The following is a 13,410-nucleotide window of genomic DNA, read 5'->3' as shown; positions in this document are numbered from 1 at the left end:
GTTGTTTTTTCTGTTTATGTACAGAGAATGAATGTATGTAGCTAAATGTGCCTTGATAGATTTATTCAGTTTGCAAAAGACATAATATTACGTAGTATCTTGAAACAATTCTATGTTTTTAAATAAGTCAACACTACTGAGATTCTTTGCTTTTCTTTTTACATTTTCCAGATGCTAATTACACCGTCAGTCCTGCACAGGTGTTACTTGATATCTCTGTAAGTCTGCAGGTCATTGCTTCCTGCCGATGCTGACCTCTGTTGTGCGTCTTATAAAAATCTGGTGATTTATGAGCAGAAAAAGGGCGGCGTAGGCGGGAAGTAAGGTCTTGGTCCTTGGCAGCAGGCCGCGAAACACTTTAAAGGAACTCGGGTAGGTATTTTTCTTTTGTTGTTGCAACTTTGAAGCGGCAACTCCTTCAGGTGGAAGATCAAAATATTAATCTTTCATCAAACCAAATATCTAAAATACTTTTTTTTCTGTTGTTGGCAGTCATGTCAATTTAAGTGTCATATAAAAGTCCAATTTGAAGACAAATGTTGAAAGATTTTATTGGTGTTTTATAGTGTTAGGCGTTGCTATGCTTTCAAATGTGGAGAGGAGTTTTTTTGCAGACACGCCTGCAAAAGTGTGTTTCCTCTAAAGTGACTGCTGAAACAACAACTGCTGTTTAGAGGGTTATTGGGTCATATCCAGCTTAGATAGTCTAGTAGCAAAATGCAAGTCAAATCCTAAATGTGCATTTACAACAACGTTTTGGCCATCAGCCTTCTTCAAAGTTCCAAAGAAAAACATCAGACAACAGCAGCCAGCTGGCTGCGGCCTCACGGGGAAGAAATGCTTGGCCAGGAACCAGGAGGTTGTGGTGCAGAGTGGCTTCAGTGCGAGTGGTGCAGATTTATTTGTATATCGAGGAGGTTTCGCGTGTTTCAGAGGAACGGGGGTAGGACAAGAGAATAAATAACTTGGAGAAAAGGCAGTACGAGGCGGCACGCGGCCGCATTTCTGCTCTCATTTTGGGACTTGTGCCCCATAATTACGTAATTGTGTGGATGTAATGGGTGACCAAGAGTTCACCATTTGATAGCAGTGAGTAACTCTGACCGGACTAAAAGTCCCTTTTAAACTCTTTTTAACCCTAAATTGTAGCGTTGGATGGTTTTACATCAACTCCCACCAGCGTTGTTCTCAATTCAAAATAAGGCAGCATCACATCAGCCAAACACTGATTAATAATATGTTGATGCATTTAGCATAATGGGGTGTTTATTCCGATTTGCCATTGCTGTTTTTTTCCCCCCACCAACATCTGATTCCCAAATCCCACTACAAGAATATCGTCAGCGTCTTGGTAATTATAGAAAAAATGATATACTGCCTTTGTGAATTCCTTCATTGTTTCCTTGTTGCCTCTGCCAAGGGGTTCTCTCTCTTCCACTCAGGGGGAATTGCGGTCTGTGAGGAAAACCTTTTTCGGAGAGTGATTTATACAACGCAGATGTTCTCAAGATAAGTTTTGCTCCAGTAGGTAAGTCAAGTGCGTGCGTGCATCTGTGTGATCCTTGCATGGCCATTAGCCGCGATGGTGTCCAAGGCAGTCTGCAGGAGAAACGCTTAAAACCCTGCAATAAAAAAAAAAGTTCCTCAAAGACTCCACTGCTTGCAGCAAAGACGACAAATGATCACTTGGAAGGCCGCATCTCATTTTTATTAAAAGTCTAACTTGGTCCCTTCATTGCTTTGAGGGGTTTTGCTAAAAAAAAAAATCAAAATCAAGCTCACTTTAATGAAGGCAGTTATTGGGCGACTGTAGCTCTGGAGGCAGAGTTGAGTCACCGAAAAACTGAAGGGTTGTTGGTTTGAACCCCGCTCCATCCCAGTCTTTCCTTCTGTCCTTGGGCAAGGCACTCTCCCCACTTAGCCTCATTAGATGTTAGTTGGAGGGGCAGATTGGCTGCCACCCTTCCTTCAGTCTGCCCCATAGAGCTGTTTCTGAAGGTGCAGTGCACCGCCACCAGTGTGAATGAATAATGGTTCCACTGTCAGTGCCTTGAAAAGTGCGATATAAATCGGATCCATTTAAGGCCGGGAAAAGGGTACAAAACAATAAAAATCAGTTTTTAACCCAAAAGCCTGCCAGATGGTATGTGGATTTATTGGTAGTAGGTGATAGTATCACCATTGGGTATGAAGATCCTTAAGTTTTACCAGATGTACATATTCTATACCATTTGGAAAGTTCCAATCGTTTGATGAATGGATTAATACAGTGGTAGATGGTCCGTGCTTTTTCGTTTCTCAAAAGAATGCAGCATAGCGGTGAAAGCAGCCGATTTACTCATCTATTACAATCAAAAGTTAGATTTAGTGCAGGTCCTCTGGCAGCTCCAGGCAGTTGGCGTTTTATCGCCAAGTATTGGTTGGATATTCTGGCGCTGATGATTCTTCTGTTTTGACGATTGTTGTTGTGCTGCACAAACACTCCACGTTCCCTCGCACGCTGGGGCAGTGTGAGTCAGAAAAAAAAAAGAAAAAAAAAAGTCAACCCCCCTGATGTGAGGACGCGCTCGTCCCCGCTGACAATAGAAATGCAGTAATTGCTTCCCTCTCCTTGCCAGCTAGATGGGTGGAAGCGACATTTTCCCCAGTACTTCTCATCTTCGCTGGAACTGTGGAGAACCCCCTTACTTGAAATGAGTAACAGTGACAAAACGTGACGTCAGCTCATTCCCGGATTCTCATCAGCTGGGCTCGGGCAGCACCATTTGTCAATCCGCAGGAGTTCCAGAGAATGGGACCCAGTTACTGCCCAAGTTAGTGACAACAGCCCCAGACAAGTTTTCCTTTGTGAGCGTTCGTAGCCACTTTGTTTTTGCTCCCTTCTAAACGTGTGAAAGGATCAACAAAGTTGTAAGCAGAGCGTTTCTACATGAGGCTATAAACAGAGTTTTTTTTGTTATTATTATCATTTTCCCTCCAAGACTTCCAGTCGAGTTTACAGTCTTTCCACTTCCACTGTGCTGGTGTCTGTTTTCATTTATAGTTATTTTTTTGTTTATTTTCTTTTGTTTTCAGTCTGAGTTCACATCCTTTCATTGTCATTTTTTTGTGATGATTGTTGTTAGGCTGCAAAGAAGAAGTGCCGTGGACAAAAGATCGTAGACAAATTTAGATAATGTCATAATGGCCCCTCCTATTGTCCCGTGGAATAACAACACTCAATCATTACCAAATGTACACCTTGGCAGAGCCTGAGGTTTAGCAGCACAGCACGCACATTCATTCACACAAATTAATGACACCACACTATTTTAGCTCTTGGTACTCCATATAATCTTGACTTTATCTTCCTTTAACTCCGTGAATGTATATACTGTATACATGTAACACATTCATTGGATTCATTTTAATTGGCCAAGGCATGCTGTTATATGTGAGGATGTAAAAGGCATAAAGGTTTGCAAACACTACAAAGAATCAGTAAATACTTTACAGTGACATCACCTCTCAGCTCGCATTAAAATTCCCCTGGATGAAAGAAGAACTAAAACATCTGGGGCCGTGGCTGCGTTCAGAGGGGAAAGCCGCAAAACCAGGAGCAACACAGCTGAATATCATTCTAAATTAAAGGCAGTTTGAGTTGATCGCAGTCCTCGGAGTCAGACATGCAGTCAGGAAATGGCTTTCCTGGTATCTGCCACAGACAGAGTTTAGAATGGGGAATCCCTTTCAAAACAGAAACAACAAAACCCTTTCAATATGAGTTGAAAGGGTTTCTATCTGTTACATTCGATACTGGCCAATCAGATTTCTCTATTATCATTGGAGCCGATGCGTGAAGCTCTTGTAGAGACAGTCTTGCAGCTTTTACGTGAACTCTCGCCAACACCAGTTGGGAGGAGAGAAGAAAAACCCTCAGTGTTGTTCTTTGCTCTTCTTTAGACGAGGAAATCTTGTCTAGTTCTGATACAATTTTCACAGTCAGTTACCCACTGTGGCAGCTGTTATTTATAAGCCAGGAGCTCCTGATAAGTTTAAAACATTACAGAGCAAGAGATTTTTTCCAAGGTGGATCTGTCATATGTTGGTTTGCTCAGTGGAAGTTCGCTGAGGAGGTGCAGGGAGCCGGTTTGTTTCGGTGTCCGGTGCAAACCTGAAACATCCAGCGGTGAAACGATAACGCGTACGGCAGCTTTAACTGCAGTGAACCTGAATAATTTGTTGCAGCGTGTACATTAATCACTGCCATAACCGTGGTAACCATGATTTACCGTGGAACGTATATCCTGCATGACAGTTTCAGTTTCACTCTGGCGCTGCTTTAAAAAAAGGCCCTCTGGTATTTACAAAATTGTATTTTGAGACTGACTACTGTTTTCCATTTACATTGGTGTGTGTGTGTGTGTGTGTGTGTGTGTGTGTGTGTGTGTGTGTGTGCTGCTGGCAGATGCAACTGGGCGGCCAGAGGAAGAAACTGTGCAAGTGGAAAAAGTCTGAGATGATGTGCAGGTGGAGAAACCAGAGACGTGCTAAATCCCACTCAGGATCTCCTTTTGGAGAGACGTTTGTAATCAGCGGACAGTAGCAGGACCGTTGGCCCGTCTATCATCATTGTGAGATTAACCAAACACAAAGCTCTGAATAGTTTTCTTCTCGCGGGTAAAACGTGGAGTATCTTGGTCTGGATGATTGCAAAGTTTGCGTCGGCGTTGCATCATCGTTTGCAACATTAATTGATCGATTTTCCTTTGGATTTTGGCTGCGGAGCTTCGTAATGACTCATCTTACCCTCAGGTGTTACTCACCACATGACAGCGGCTGCATCTAAGGTGTTAAATCCAGGGTGACTGAAAAAAAAAAGGTTTGTTGAAAAATCTAAGCAGTAACATCTTTTCGCATTCCCAGAGGAGTTCAAGTTTTAAATGATTTGTTCTCGAGATACACTGTCTAAGGAATATCTTAATCCTCTTGGCCCTCCCACTTCTACATGCTTGTCTTATTACTCTATAAAATCTGATCTACCTCCTTAAATCAAGCCCCTATTTATGTCTTAACTGATTTATTTCCTGCCCCAGTGGAAGAACTTGAAACAAACTGCAGGAAAAGCGCACTCTTTGCCATTCGTAGCCTTTCAGTCACAGTAGAATTGCATCATAGCACAGAAGATCTCCCTTTTTATTGACAAACCATCATTCTTAAAAGCTGTGCTTTTAAAAGTTCACTTATTTCACTGTATGAAGTAAGATCCTGGCGATCAGCTTTGTCCTTTATTTACTCTACTAAGGCAACGGGCTGGAAACTGTACCTTCTCATTCTACTGAGTGAGAACTGCATGAATTTATTTACTTATCTAAATCTAAGTCAAAAGTAGTAGTAATAATAATAATGATAATAATAATAATAATAATAATAATAATAATAATAATAATAATAGTAATAAATTAATAAATACACATTAATGAATGTTGTGAACCTCAGATTTCCTTTGAAGGTTAATTCCACAATTTTAAAAATAGCGTCTTGGGTGCAAAAGCCAAAGGCATCCACATTTATGCTTTAAATAGCCATTGGGATCAGAGAGCCGTCCACCTCAGGAAGCCGTCAGGCCTACAGCCAAGTGTTGATCTCTTTTTTGGAATACATGACGCACAGTGCATTTCTGCAGAGAAACATATGGAAACCAGACAGTCCTTCAGCCGAAGCCATTAACCTGTGTGTGGAGCTTTGAGATCACAGCACCGATGACAAGCTGTCAACTCCAGATAACCCTCCTAATCTAGCATATCGTGTCGCACGCAGTGTATCACAATGCAGCGTTCAGATCTGGTTGGAGTGTCCTTATCTGTTTTTAGTTGAGGTTTGCTTGTCTTGTTTCTGTGTTGGTTAAATCATGCCCCAGTCAAAACTGTCCACATGCATTATTATTCGTTAAATGGAAATTAAAAATTAAACCGTATGCCTCAGAGTGTCTGCAGCTTCACATTGGATGTGCAGTGTCGGTCCAGCCGGTTCGAGGATGTCATGGAAAGTAAAACCGGTATGTGAGTGAGAGCAGCCAGTTGGGGTGATGGTGGTTTTTTGGAAACGGGAGCCGTTTTTCCAGCCTCTGATTTCTTTGAAGGGCCACCTGCTCACAATTAGGCCTGAAAGACTTTGCTCCTTCTTTCTCTTCTCGTCTACGATCTCTGCACTCATCTACCTCACGCACACATCACGACTATGGAACAAAAGTCATTAAGTATCCAGTCCAAAAACTATGCTTTGATGAAAATTGTTCTGTCACCCATTTGGTGCGTCCTAGATTTTAAACAGACTTTAAGCATGTCACAGATTTTTTTTTTGTTTTATATTAATTGCTGCAGTCACACCAAATAAGGTGCTGCGGTGCCATCTAGTCTGGACACTGACGTTTTGTTGGTGGAAACAGCTCAAACCTTTGGCCACTGCAGACTGACTCACATCGCAGTGTAATCCTACAACCTGACTACACTATGACAAACTCATTAAACTACGCAACCTGATACCGTTCAGTTATGTTAAGAAGTGAGAGTGTAAACTCAACGCAACCCTGCAATATTAAATCACACTTCTGGATTTGGTATGACAGTTATAACTTTGTAACTACGTAACAATCCCTCGTCTATAATCATCCACCGTTAAGTTCTCAACTACTTGTACAGTTTGAATCTGTTGCGTGAAGTAACAGTTATTTAACATTAGTCTAAACCATTGACTGTAAATAAAGATGGATGTAGCTTCTGGTTTCAGAAATAGAGGCCAATGCAGAAGTGGCAAAAACCTGCATTTCATTGTTTGACCAGTAGTTGATGCCAAAGCCGGTTGCAAAAATACTGACCTTAACAAACAAACTAATTTTTTGTTTTTGTGGGCTTGTGTAGCGTCAGTGTCAGAAACCATTCACAATAGAAACAGTCGGCCGAGGCAACCAAAGAAGCAAAACGCCAAACAAATGTCAACAGTTTTGGAAGGTGGTTTCCAAGGAAAGAGATCATTGGACATGGTCTACCCCACAATATAAGGGTGTCTTTTGGTCTGATGCGTCTAATTGGTGGAAACTTATGAATGCTGTGTCCATTCGGCTACAGAAGAAAAAGACTGATTAGGACCGGAATAGATGCTACGGTTTGGTACGTGCAACGTGTGAGTGACTGAAAGCACATCTGTGATGGCAACATTGATGGTTTTTTAGATTACAAAAAAAAAAGATTGCTCCAACTTTGAGGTTGAAGAGTTGAACACCTGAGGCAATGGGTTCAGTCCAACTGTGCAGGACGAGCTCCAGCAGGCATTACCTGACACTGGCTTCTTTAAATCCACTCTAGAATGGCTGGAAACTTGAATCACACAAATGAATATTAACAAGAAACAGAGTTCTAGTGTCCCCCTTTGCAAGGCTCGTTCAAATCCAACCTGCTCCTTACTTGAATCTTTTTTTCATAGAATCCTAAGTTGAACCAGCAGAGCATCTACAGGAAACGTACAAGCGTCTCATAGAAAAGAGGATACAAGAATGTCCACACTTGTTCACACAGTTGAGTTATTATGCAATAACTTCTTCTGGCAAATGGTTGAATAACAAGCTCATTTGTCTGAAGATTAATTGTAATCAGGTATCAGCATTGTTATTACATTACAGTCCTGGCCCTGACCTCTGCCAGGCTGAATATCTCCCACACGCTGCTCCTGATATCCGGTTAGACGCAGTTCACTGCCTCGCCGAAGGAGCCCTGCAGCTGTGGGTCCCTTGCAAAGCTGCTGGATGGCTGAGATTTCAGCTGCAAGTGCTAGAAATGCGCGCAAACGCATCCGTCCACCCGAGCTCCGTCATGCAGCTTTTACTTCCATTCAAGTCTGCATTCTTTCAGTTTTGACAAAAGACAGCTGCGAGCAGCCCTTGTGAACTACAGAAGAAGGTGGAATGGAAATGAATGAGGTGACGGTGAGCACGGCTGCCGATAAGGAGACAAGCGTTGTTGCAGCCTTGCCTGTTTAATAAAAATCAGGCAACATTGTCCGATTTAAAGAACATAGAAGGACACTAAAAGAACCCAAGCAGTTTTAACAAGAGTCTAGTTAATGACGTAATGTATTACCTTCTCTTTTTTGCTGGAAGATGGCCTGTGGAGCTCTATTATATACACTATATATAAGAGTATTGACTAACGTTCTTTTGACCCTGAGGAAAACTTTCGATTTCTTACGTTGGAACTCACCTCTAAACGTCTGTCTGCATTTATGAGTCTACACATAGAAACTGTTGGACACGTGAAGTGCCCCCCCCCCCCCCCGCTGCAGATACTGTAAAGTGTTTGAAACAAGCCCGCCGTCGTAAATCAATTAAGCTCCCGTCGTGGAGATGCGTTTTGCTCAAGTAAATCAAAAGTTAATTTTCGTGGCACTAAATCACTTCTTTCCCTCGAAGTATGGAAAGCCAATTACAAGGAAAAAAAGATCTCTATAACAATGTGCTTGGAAGGCGAGAATGGAAATGAAAACAGCAGGTTATGCGCTGGAACAGGAAAATGAATTGACATGCCATGTTCCTACAGGTCAGAAAATCAATAAAAGCCTCCGTATCATGGACAGCTCCGATATTTGATCCTTCTCTAAAAATCTCAAATCTCTTTGGACCCTGAACCCACATCGCCATCTCTGACTGCGTTATGCTTGGATTTGTTGGAGCTTTTTGGAGCTGCGGGAGGCGCTACGTTATCGGTGTGCGGAGGCCAATTCTTCCCCAGCTCGTGCTGGACTTAATCCTCCCCCTCCGGGGCAAAAGGAGACTCTCTGCTTGTCGAAGAGAATCGAGGGTGATGGAGGTGCTGTAAACAAGCTCAGGCTGCTGGCTCCCCCTCAGTTTGTGCTGTTCCGCCGAACTCCGCTGTTGTCGGGAAGGGTTGCCTTGACTCTCTGGCTGCTGTGGTCATGCCGTGTCATGTCACTTGATACTGTTTTTACACTCGTGAACTCTCTCCCCTTATCTGGCTTGAGCACCTAAACTCCTAACATAGCAACAGTAACACGGCCCTTTAGCATATTAAAACGTTTCCTTTGACCAGACTAGCCAACTCTCTTGGATATTAGGACAAATATTCAAAAGAAAGCCAATGAAATGTATGTCAGGGACTTTCATTCACAGTGTTGTCTTCTCGTCGTCTGTCATGTGTTCTATTAGCTCCTTTATTCCAGATGATTTAACGGATAAACGAAGGTGCTGAAAACAAAGAGCAAGCGCTTTCAGAACATCGCCGGTGGCCTCTTTTTCCCCCTTCCACATCACATTTATTGTCAACATTTGCTTGCCTCTCCGAGTGTGAAAGGACGTGATGACGTGACATGGAGTGGATGATTATTTTCCACTTGCCGTGTCCCATTTTGCCTCCACCTTGCGAGCCGGCCGCTGCCACCCGTCAAAGTCTTCCAGAGCCTGTCTCGGTTTGCTCCCATGGTTTATTTGTCTTAATCATGCTGGGGAACAAAGAGCGAGCCGAGACAGTCAAAGGCTTCACTCTCATCACCAAGCCAGGAAAACAAGCTCACTTCCTGACGTCCCGTCTCCTTCTTCTTCTGTCTCTCTCTTCCCCTCCTTCTTGCAAGATACCGAACCACTTTTCACAGTTTCCAGTTGTTAAGTGACGGGCCTGACAGTGTTTCTCAGCAGAGCTTGTGTGACGCTCAGCAGACAAAGCGCAAAGCTTTTGTTTTTGGAGAGAGAGCAGCACAACGGATGAGGTGCGGCGAGGACTCGGCGCAAGGAGACGCGCACAAACATTTCCAAACAATTCGTCCTTGCAAGGCCTTGTGTATTTGCCCTGCCGTGAGCCCGCCGACCCGCCAGGCGCCACTTGCGTACAGTACAAGAATGTCCTGTGGAATCCCGCCAGCCTTTCCACAATAAAAACATTATTTCAAAAATGTGTTGCCCCGACGCTCAATGCGGCGCTGGGTTTTCAGCTGGAAGGAAAGCGGGAAGGGGTGAGCGCTTTCCAGTGTGATGGCCCAGTGCGACCTGCGGAATGACTTTAGCACGACGTGCATCTGCTTCTTGGTTTGACTCATGGCTGCGTTACGTAAAGCAGCGACGCCGGTGTGGCCATTGTTCGGGCTTCCCTGTTTGAGCGGCCTGTGTTTTGCATTTGGATGCTTCGTGGAGCGCTGGTGTCATGGAGAATGCAGTTCATACTGTAATATGCATATGGCCATCGTGGTTAATTACACACCTCATTGAGTCTCACTGCGTCTTTGTTTAGTCACTTTGCATACTTCTTCTCTTATGCACGAAGCAGAAATAGATCTGCATTTGTCTGGCTTTCCTTTTGGTCCTTATCTTGCAGTGCGGAGGTCCCAGAGGACTGGGACCAAGAGGAAAACATACAGACATCGAATGAACGGGAGCCCAGCTCTGGATAAAAAGACTCGCTCGGGTGCTACAGCTGCAGCAGTTTTACCTGAAAAGGACACAGAGCTGCGCAGAGGGCTTTTCTTGGCTGAAAACGTGTTTCCGTTTTTCCTCTTGTTTGGCATCAAGAGTCCAGGGAAATAACGTGGCACGTGCACCAAGAGAAATTCCTCTGATCTGAAAATCCGACCGGTCCAATTTGAATGCCTTCGACGGAGTGTTGGTCCAATCAACTGGACAAACGGAGGAGCGATCTTCCCGGCTAATTATTGTGATTACAGAGAAGACTCTGGCTTGCTAAATGGCTTGCTGTTCGGCCACAGGAGTTTAATGACTGCTGACAGATGTCCAGGGCTGCACTTGTGCCAGTGGACTCCGTCTTTTTCTGTTTATTCTAAAAGCACAAATTAAAAATAACAGGGTTAGGGTTACTTACAAGCCCGACAGAACCTCTCTGTCCTCTCCAGTCGCCAGGCTCACCAGCCACCGCCGATGGTGAGGTCTTTCTTCCCTGCGGACAATAAAAACGGAAATAGCACAAACATGAGAAATGGTTCTAAATTAAAGATGTTTAGAAGCATTCTGAAAAGTATCGGGAGTGGGAGGACAATTAAATGTGGAACTTTTACGACGACATCTGCAAGCTTTTGCATTGATATAAGAGAGCCAGATTCAGGCTTAGTGGCTGCAGATCCACAGCATCCCATCTGCTTTCATCTGCACCTCCTCCTTTTTAACAGAAAAACCTCAAGATGTTGGAGTTGGAGGCTATGGTGTTGGAGTAAATATTTTGAGCATCTTTATAGTGTGATTTATAGATTTTTTTGGCTGAAAGAAAAATCGTGCAGATGTGTTAAGATTCGCCACACATGTTCTTCACCTGCTTTATGCTCTTCCTTAGTCTGCTTGGCAATGTGTGAAGCCTGTGCAGGTACAAGCAGTCGAGCCAGCCTCAGCCTCATCAGCGATTTCTGAAAAATTGCTAATAACTTGATATTTAGTTTTGGCAAGGAAAAAATCTCGGGCCGGTACGTTCTAGACGTACAAACAGTGCAAGTGTGCACCATGAAACCAAATGAGCGGTGACCTCAGAAACACTGCATGAAATTTTGGAAGAGCGCTCCATCCATCATTTTTTCCACTTTGCTACAGTATGCACAGCACAGTCTGTTTATCTGGCAGGGACGCGAGACTCGCTGCACTGCCACACATCCTGACAGGCACATAATAAATCCTCCGCCAAAAGTCAGAAGAAGTATCCCTCCAAGCGGCATTATAGAACGATGGTGTTCTCCCGATGACAGAGGAGCAATCTTTCTGCGGTTGTGGCACCGAAGTAGCACCAAGTATTTATACGAGTCTGATTTTCATCCTTCAGCTGCCCTGACCTGGTATGGAAGCCTACAATCTAATAAAACACTCCACTCGTGGCCAAAGCAGATCGGAAAAAGTAGGACGGCTTAATAAAAAACAAAACAAAGCCTAAATTGTTTTTTTTCCATACAGAATAACCAGGGAACACACACACACACACACACACACACACACACACACACACACACACACACACACACACACACACACACACAGAGCAGTAAAGTGAATGGCCTTCCACTCAGCCATAGCAAAAGTTTTCCAGTGGCCTGCAGGTAGGAAGGAACCACAGATTCTTCGCACTCACTTAAAAGTGATCCTTCTCTCGGAAGCACGGTGGCTCTTAGGCTGTGCATGACAAGGAGATGATCCTTTTTGCTTCCTTTAATAAAATCGTCCCTGTTATAGCTGACGTGGAGCTCTTGCGCGCTTCAAACAACCTGCTTTTGTTTTTCTGCACATCCTGACACAGTTTCCCAGCTGCTGTTGGCCATGTTGGGCTGGTGATGTGCTGAAAAGGAATATGATGAAGGAGAGAAAAAAGGGAGAAAACAAGTGATGGGAAAAACAGAGAGGGCAGCAGGCCTGGCTCATTCTCTTCTTTCTCGCGCATCCATCACAAACAGCTGGACAGAATCTCCTGGAGAAGATTGAGCAATGTAGTAATAAGGGTGAAAGACATCAGAGGAAAACAGCCCTGAGATATGCAAACTTTTCCGGAATCTCGTGCACAAACTGTAAAGAAAGTGACACTGACAGCAGTTCATGGACGGGATTAGGGTGAAGAGTGAAAAAGGTTTGATCACAGAAGAAGAAAGACAGGAGAAAGGTGTGAGCTGAGCTGCTGGTAACGAGGCTGGAGGAGGTGTTTTGTGCTTTAGGTTTCTGGTTTAAAAAAATCAGTGCAGTGGCTTTTGAGACCAAAGCCCTATTTGCACGGGATTAGTATTACCTGGGGACCTCTGGTCATTAGTAAATTACCCCCCAACGTCTGTGTTTCTTTCGGTGCATTCGCACGGGATAAGTGAAGTCTGTATTTTACTCTGTTTTACTGACTTTAAGACCCGGATATGATGTCAATGCGGTGCCCGTCGCATCCGTTTTTGTCACATGTGCAAAGCAAAGCTAAACGGCAGCTACGACGGTATTCCGGGAGTACGTGTTTGGTCACGTTGTACGTCAGTAGTCATGGCCACTGTAAATAAAACTTGCTCTTTTTCGGATGGGTTTCCAGGACCGATACGAGACTGTATTTGCGCCTAAAACGCTGTCAGAACGGCCACTAATAATTCCCCCAGCCTCCATTTTTCAATTGGAAAAGAAGTAGAAAAGGCGCACAATAAAAACAAAAAATACACCCCCCAATCACTGAGATGCAGACTCGCACGGGACTACTATTATCACAGGAAGTCTGTGTTTGGCAAAGTATGGTAGGTCATTTGCGGTGGAATTCTTACCTTACAAATTACAGCCGTGGCGCATTCGCACAGGATCACGATAACAGACGTTCTCCGTGATTATTACAAATTACCAGAGGTCCCTAGGGAATACTCGTCCCGTGCGAATAGGGCATAAGTGTTGCTTTGTCCACTAATACAACTCATTGCGCTGTAGAT

Source organism: Nelusetta ayraudi, unplaced genomic scaffold (genome assembly GCF_046127955.1).
Source record: "Nelusetta ayraudi isolate G7.1 ecotype Tasmania unplaced genomic scaffold, CSIRO-AGI_Nayr_v1 ptg000169l, whole genome shotgun sequence".
Lineage (NCBI taxonomy): Eukaryota > Metazoa > Chordata > Actinopteri > Tetraodontiformes > Monacanthidae > Nelusetta > Nelusetta ayraudi.
Note: the sequence above shows the minus strand (reverse complement) of the source record.